We start from the raw sequence: 8,936 nt of genomic DNA, 5'->3' as shown, positions 1-8,936 counted from the left end.
TATTTGTGGCTGTATTGTAATAACTTTGTGAAATTGGAATTCCCAACGATTGTAATGAAGGGTGAGGAATCGGCAGCAGAGGACCAGAGAAAATTTCTGCTCGCAGTAAACAATGCAAAAGGACAACAACAATAAAAAGAGCAAATCAGCTGTGGCATTTTCCTGCCTTGGACACTGACTCTTCCAGACTGTTCTAATTCTTTCCCTTTTATGATTCTGTTTACGCTACACACATTAAAGTTAAGTCATGTCTTTAATAAGATGGAAACTGGAAGTGAGATTTGGAAATGACTGAATCAGGCTTCTTAACTTTTTTTTTTCTTCTCTTAGAGAGCTCAAAAACAACTGACAGAAAGGGATATACCAAAGAAAACAATTTTAATTGTCGGCTTCCATGGAAAATTCAATCCAGTCTTTCATTCATTCCCTTCTCGCTGTGGTGCCAGCACACTTCTTTCTGTATGGTTAGGGATTTAATTTAGCTGACAAATTTCTGAAGATATAACTAAATTTCCAAGAGAAACGTTCTTACTACAAATGATGAATACACTCTTTTCAGTCTCAAAAGACAGAGGATTTTTCTAGGATAAAGTAATTGGGGGTGGATTTCTCTTGCATTTTATTGGTAGTGATGATTTCAAGTGAGCATTTTCTTAAAACAAGGTTTACTTAAATCTTTCTTTTAAGACACATATCCCCTGAGTGGATAGTTATACAACTGGGTTCCTTTGGGGGTTATTTATCCATCTTCAAGGTTGGCATTCTTAATTGTTTGATGTAGATGTTGTAGATAAAATTCCTCAAGTCCAGCTGTTATGATTTAGCTTAATGTTTGTACAGAGGGATTTCCTTTGTCATCGAAGAGATGGAATCAAAACAGAATTAGTCATTCTTGCATCTTCTATTTATAGCCCATCCATTAGTCAGATGCATTGTAGAAGAATGATGTGAACAAGATTTTTTCCCCCGCTCTTTTTGTAAACAAAAGTTTTTTTTTTTACCCTGTGGATTTAACTTCAGTTCCTAACTTAGACAGACAACACTTAACAAACATATTACTACTTAAATGAAAAATTACCTGAGTCATCCCATCTCCATTTGCAAATTAAATGTTTGTAGTGTAAAGTATGTGAAATGACAGGAACTCAGGGATGACTTACGTGGAAATGGCCAGTGTAGGGAAGGTCAATATGAAAAGTTGTTTGTATGGATTGCTCATGACTAACAGCCCAAAGCATGAGAGTATTGAAACAAATGCTACTCTATTTAATTTAATGTCAACATTAAAGGTAGGCCCAAAATTTAGTGAGAATAATGATTTAAGGCATTTTTATTTGGGGGAAATTTTAATATATTAATTTGTTTTGAGGTGATGGGGTGGGGGCAGAAGCCTTGGGGGCTATATTGAGACAAATGGAGCAATTAGATAAATTGGTTATAGAAACTGATTGTCAGAACTCTCTGGACCACTCAGTTTTCTTATTTCCAGTCCCCCCCTTTCTTTTTTTGGATAGAAAGCTGAATTGAGAGGGATCTAGAATAGCTTGTGGGTTGCTGGGTAGAAGGAGGTAAGAAGCAAGACTACTAGCTTTCTTCTGATCTGATCTATAAAGTAATTAAGTATATATAATTAAATACGCATCAGAAAAAATGCTTTGTAAATTTTCAAATCATCTACTGTTATAGATTACTGCAGCATCTGAAGCAGCCTCTGTTATAATATAATAGCACCCAAGTCAGTGTTTACAGAGTGATATTAAGTGAAATCAGAGGCTAGTTGGATAATAGTCAGTATTAAGTATAAGTAGAAGGTTTGAGGAGGCTGACAACTAGTGTTCTCCATCTTAAACTTTTATTATAGAAGTGATGGGTCAGCAGATGTCTTATTTTCATTGGCAACAGCATGGAAAATAATTTGCCAGATACAAGAACAGTGTATTCTAGCAACATGGTCTTGAAGTTTTATTCTTTTGAGGATGTTGGCAGCCAGTCAAATTAACGAACAGTTGCCAGGTGTTGAAGTTGAATGTCCCCGTTGGTGATTATAGGCTGAGTGTGTCTTTGTTTCCTGTGTGTGCTAAACTTGCACTAGGAGTTCCTTTATTTTGAGGAGCCATTGAAGCTTTCTCCAGTGCAATCTGAAAATTATACAAATCCAGTGTATAAACATGAGATGTTTGAGCTGAAGATAAAAACTGCCCTCCCTACAACTGTTCAGAAATCTGTCCCAACCGTAGGCAGTGGAGCTTCTTGATGGTCATTGCTGGGTATTCAATATTAGGTTCCCAGAGGGCGAATGGAAGTTTCAGGGCAAGAATTCTCAGGTTTGGAGATACCCCAAGAAGGCAGAACAAACATTTCTCTACCACAACCTAATTCTTGCAATTATTTTGAAGCTAATTGGGAGGAGAATAGGTCCTCAGGGAGCTCTATAACACCTTGATCAGAGAATTAGAGTCTGGGCAGGAGGAAGCTCTCAAGAAGAGCTTGCCTTCTGTGACTGGTGTGGTATGTTTCATTCCTCATGCTGTGATAGGTAGGCTAGAACTAGAGGAGATGGGTTAGTGATAATTAAGGCCCAAAGTCATGTAACCCATGGGAAGAACCTATGGCAACCAGTAGTAGCACCAGTGAGGCCTTTCTCAACTCCGTGCAGAGGGAGACCCGAGAGGACCCAGGGCCAGGAGAAGCCGTGGGAAGTGAGTCGATGGAAGCCATCCAGGCCTTGGAGTTTTGGAAAGATGATGTCATGTGGACCACTATTATTAGGCACTGTGATGTGGCCCCGAGGCTTCCCGAATCATTACATTCAAGGGGTCCTCAGAAATGCTGGGTAGGCTCTAATTTGGCGAGTAGAGGTCAATAGCAGGGATCCCTGGGAAGCAGCTATGCTCACAGTTAGAAGCTAGCATCATTTTCAAGGGTGGCCTCTCTGGAGGCCTGGAGGAACAGTGACAGCACCCAGGCCCTTGTGGAGAGGTGTCTGGTGAGGACCAGGTCAGCTGTAGACACTCAATCAAATGTGGCTCAGAGCAGGAAGAACTAGAATGCAAACTTAAAACTGGGGAAGAAAGCAAAGTCATATAGATTGGGCAGAGTATCAGTGGGGCCTGGTAAGAAGACTACAGTAAACAGACTTATGGGTCCCAGTAGCTCCCTTCAGGGATATAGGATATCATGTTTGCAACAGCAAATCTAATCCTAGGTGGGAGTGGGACTGTTGATAGACCACCATGATGAGGGGTTAGAACTAATTCAGGGTCTAGCTGGGACTGTATGTGCAGATTAAACATTTAACACATTTAGCTGAATGGATTTGAAGCAGGTGCTCTTTTCTTGGAGGTAATAAAAGGTCTTTGTGACAGGATAGCTAGTGCTGATATGGAAAGCATTAGATTATTATCAAGGGTATATTTGTGATATTTCTGGGTGGTTCTTATAGTAAGAGAAGTATGATAATGTCCCAGAATAAATCATGGGTGTCCCAGAAAAAAACATTTTATCTTGCATACTATGTTTGAATAGGAGTGATTGCTTGGAATTCTGTATCGAGATAAACTGGAAAGCCATATCCACTGGGTGAGAGAATCATGATTAGCAATGTCTGCCATAGGTACAGCAGGCATTGAGTAGGATACACATGTCTATGTTTACCATTCCTGCCATGAGCCTTTGCCAGGATGGCTAGGACATGAGATCCTTTGGGAGGAAACCAAAGCCTGGAGAAAGGAGAAAGGTGTTGAGGAGGTGCTGAGGTGTGGGAAAGTATCTCACAGTTTTTCCTAGGGCCTACCATGTTGGCTTCTAATATACATTCCTGATACTTGACACCAACAAGAATATCCACACCATGGCAAAGTTTAGGAAATGTAAGAAACCTTGGGGTTTAGGAAAAGATAGGAAAACCCTGCTATTGCTCATTAGAAATGTGAGAAATTGTATAGTAAGGATCTGCTGTTCTCTTCTGGAATCGAGTTCTGGCCTTTTGTTTTGTCTGCTGCACAGACATAGCATCCAAATGAGATGGTGGCCAGGAATAATAGTAACTGTTCTCCTGCAAGTCCTCTGGGCTCCCCAAGACACGGCAGAGCAGCTTTGTACCCGGGAAGCTTAGTGTATTCATCCAGTTACATAAACAGTTGAATTGGCTCATTGAGTGGTCTTTCTTCATAGACAGCCTGTTATCCTACTTACCATCCTAGTCAGGGAAGTTAAGCATAGTTATTTTACATACTTTTATTTGCCCTGTGGTAGAATAGTGACCATTTTAAAGCAAAAATGTTAGAGGATATCATGAAGAGTAATTAACTATGACACCTGGCATAAAGAAGAACAAAATAATGTTATGTAAAGCATAAGATTTAGGCTTCCTTTGAGTTGGATGTGAACAAATGTTTTTCCAATTTAAACTTAAAAAAATCTGAGTCAGTGACAAGTTTTTGGGTTTCTATGGAAGATCATCCACTCAACTGGCGACATAAATAATGAACCTGGGACATAGCTGGAAGAGCACGGGGTTGGGGGACAGGAAAAGTGTGTTTTATTTTTGGCTTTAGTACTACTTTTGTGTTACTGGACTAGTCTTTTAACCTCTCTTGGTCTCAGTATCTGGATCTGGAAAATAAAGGATTGAACAAAGTATTCTATATGGTCTCCAGATATTAGCTGTATATCTGGGCTTGTCATTTACTTGACCTGAACATATTACTGTCCTGCACTCATTTGGTTGAGTAATCTTGCTGCTGATTCGACTTTAAAATACATATATATATTTATTTATTTATTTCAGAGAGAGGAAGGGAGATGGAGAGAGAGATAGAAACATCAATGATGAGAGAGACTTACTGCCTCCACATGTCCCCTACTGGGGATGGAGCCCTCAACCAGGGCATGTGCCTTGGGGGAATCGAACCGTGACCTCCTGGTTCATAGGTTGACGTTCAACCACTGAGCCACACCAGCTAGGCTCTACTTTGTTTTTTGGCGAGAGAATGTTTATTCTTTAGGTCCAGTTATCTGAGCCAATGTCTTGTTCCCTAGTCTCTTAAACACTGCTCTGGGATACCCTACCTGTGGGGGAGCAAAGAAAGTCTTTGTGGTATAATTAAAATTAAATTTAAAAGTCCCACTCATTTCAAAAGGTCATCCAGAATCCCTGAAATTCTATTATTTATTCCTTTGGTTTAAGGCATTCAAATCTTGTCTGTACATTAATTTGCATTACTTGAGGCCAGATTATATGAAATGCATTGTGCTAGGAAGCCCAGACCCAATCTCTGCTCTTAGGGGCTCACAATCTAACAAATACTTCATCTGAAAGGAGTACCATGGTGATAACACCTCTAGAGTTATTTGTGAGCAAAGGAATGACCACTGAAGGCAAAATGCTAAATGAAGGTAAACTAGTATAGTAAGAGCTGGATTCCATTCTGGGATCCTGGCTTTGCATCTGTTGTTGGAACTTAAAGAAATGACACACATATAATTTTTCCAATGCTATAGGAAATAAAGAACAATCTGAATTCCACCTGAAAAGAGATAGTCTTCTCTATTTTGTAGGTAACTCAAATTAATTTTTAACACATCCTTTCAAGCAGAGATGCTACAAGCCTACTTTAATGAACATGTAAGACACATTCATGGGGAAAAACCCCCAATAATTTGTGTATTGCAGTTTTCAGGCACCTTTGTTCCTTTGAGGTGCCCAATGTACCAACCCTGCCCAAACAGTATTTATTTGTTAGGGAATCTTCATCCATAGGGCAAAGATAAACGTTAGCCTAGGCAACATTACATTCTCAATTAGTGGAATTCAAATGAAGATGTCAGTATATTTTGCTCATAAAAAATCAGTGGATAGGAACCAGTGTATAATGCTCAGTCATCAATAGTCTTGAGAGGGTGAATGTGTGGATTTTATATCCTGTGTTAGTACTAGTACTTACTGTGTACCAGTACTTCCTTGGACTAGTGCTTATATATCATTGGAATCCAAGAACTATTGAATCATTTAGAGAACAGCTTTCTAAAAATTAGATAGAGACTTTTTTACACTTTTAGCTGGATTTTTTTAAGCATACAAAATAATCAGATTTTGTGCCTATGAATCTGCTGAGCCATTGGGAGGCATATGAAGGTATAGATTTGCCCCAGGGATTCAGAAATAGCCAGAGTACACTAGCAGGACTCTGAGAGAACTTGTGCACTTGTAAACTTGGCAGGCCTGAGCTGGGAATGGTTGAGCCAGACTAGATGAACTGCTGGGACTATTGAGAGAGCCAGGGAAAGAACTTGCTTATTTCTGCTGCCCAAAAGAGGGAAAAATAATCCAATTGACAGACATCCAACAGGATGGTGGTTCAGTACTTGGAAAGCAGTGAGACTGAAAACCACCTGTGGTTGGTAATGGAAAGCAAACGTCTTTATTTTTATTTTTAAGTACTGTTTTGGGCTCCATAGGTCAAATAAAATGCCAGGGGCACAGAGGTAGACAGTTGCTTATGTGACATCAAGAATAAGTCCTTATTACTCATACACAGTTCAGGGTCCCCATGAATTAGAAAGAGTAAATTTACTGGATTAAATTCAAAGAACAGAAATTCAAAAGTATAATAGCTGGCTTAAGAAGACAGATTAAGAAGCCTAAATATGTTTGTCTTGGACGAAGAGTGTAAAAAGGGGGTATAATAGCCTTCCACAGGTCCTTGAGGAGCTAAAACTCAAACTAAATAAGGAGAGGAGTTGTTTGGGGTGGTGTACAGAGGCACAGCTATGCCTGACATGATGAAATTGAGAAAAGGAAAACTCAGCCTGAATGTCAGGAAAATATTTCTTATTCAAGTTCCATAAATCTGCCAAGGGCAGTGGTAGAAGTCTTGTTATTTGAAATCACTTAAACCTAGATTGGAGAAACCACTCATTTTTTTAGTTCTCTCCCACCTCATCTGTCTATCTAAAAACCTATGATTTTTTTGTTCTCACTGGTATTTGTTAGTTCTCTAAATCTAGTGTTCCCTGTGAAAATCTTAAAGGTATTATATATATATTTTAAAAAATTCATTTAATTATTTTTGTATATTTTATTTTTTCCATTACCATATATCCCTTTTATGCCTTCTTCCACCTCCACCCACCTCCTTCTCCCATCCACAATCACCATACTGTTGTCCATGTCCATGAGTTCCCTCTCTTTTCCTCAATCCCTCCACCCACCTCTATTAGAGCTGTCAGCCTGCTCTCTGAGTCGGTCTCTATTTTACTTAGTAGTTCAGTTTGTTCATTAAATTCCACACATGAGTGAAATCATATGGTTCTTGTCTTTCTCTGACTGGCTTATTTCAGTTAGCATAATGTTCTCCAGGTCCATCCATGTTAGACTAGAAACCATAAAAATCTTAGAAGAAAACATAGATAGTAAAATCTCGGACATTTCTCGTAGCAATATCTTTTCTGATATATGTCCTTGGGCAAGGGAAACAAAAGAAAAAATAAACAAATGGGACTATATCAAACTAAAAAGTTTTTGCACAGCAAAGGAAACCATCAGCAAAATGAAAAGACAACCCACTGAATGGGAGAACATATTTGCCAATGAGACATCTATTTTTTTAATATATGTTTTTATTGATTTTAGAGAGGAAGGGAGAGGGAGAGAAAGAGAAACATCAATGATGAGAGTGAATCATTGATAGGCTGCCTCCTGCACATCCCCTACTGGGGATTGAGCCCGCAACCCGAGCATGTGCCCTTGACCAGAATCGAACCTGGGATCCTTCAGTCCACAGGCCGACGTTCCATCCACTGAGCAAAACTGGCCAGGGCAATAAGACATCTATTTTAAAATTTTAAAATAAGTAATAAGAGTTAGAGTTACTGGAAAAAAGTCACCAGGATGCTTATTACATTTTTCTTCCTTCCAGAGTTTGTTCCTTAAATTGCTTTGTTTAAGCTTATTTGTATACAGGTTTTAGTTTGTTTTTACATTTAGAATGAAATTGCAACAAGTGTAATTTTGATTGGATACTCCAAGGTACTTAAAAAAAACCTCTTATGAAATTAAATCAGGAATCAATAACAGAAGGGAACTTGAAAAACTCACCAATATGTGGAAACTAAAAAACAGACTCCCAAACAATGGGCTCAAAAAGAAATTTCAAGAGAAATTAGAAAATACTTTGAGATAAATGAAAATAAAAACAACACAGCAAAACTTATCAGATGCAGCTAATGTAGTGCCCAGGGAAATTTTATACCTGTAAATGCCTATATTTAAAAAAAAGAACATTTCAAGTCAATAACCTGACTAAACTGAAAGCAAGTGAAAGGAAGAAAATAAAGACTTGAGTGAAAAAAGGTAAAACAGAAAAAAGAAAAAAAACAATAGAAAAATCATTGAACCCAAAAGTTGGATCTTCAAAAAGTTCCACAAAGTTGATAAACCTTTAGATAGTTGGGCTAAGGGAAAAACAGAGATGACTAAAATTATTAAAACCAGGAATAAAAGAGGGAAATCACTACTGACCTTATAGAATGAAGAGGATTAAGGGGAATACTGTGAACAACTGAATAACAACAAATTAGATCATTTAGAGAAAATGGACAAATTCCCTGAAAGACACAAGCTAAGAAGGAATCCATATATATAAAAGCCTAAGCGACCATTGCAACTGAAACAAACGACTGAATGACCGAATAGGCTGTGTGGGGCGACCAGGCCGGCAGCGGGGTTAGTGAGAGCCAACCAAACGACTGAGCAGCAGGCTGCGTGGGGCAACCAGGCCGGCAGAGGAGTTAGTGAGGGCCAACCAAACGACTGAGCAGTAGGCTGTGTGGGGCAACCAGGCTAGCAGGGAGGGCAGTGAGGGGTGACCAAATGACCGAACAGCAGGCTGCATGGGGCGACCAGGATGGCAGGGGGGGCAGTTGGGGGTGACCAG

This window comes from Myotis brandtii, unplaced genomic scaffold, assembly GCF_000412655.1.
Source record: "Myotis brandtii unplaced genomic scaffold, ASM41265v1 scaffold2148, whole genome shotgun sequence".
Lineage (NCBI taxonomy): Eukaryota > Metazoa > Chordata > Mammalia > Chiroptera > Vespertilionidae > Myotis > Myotis brandtii.
Note: the sequence above shows the minus strand (reverse complement) of the source record.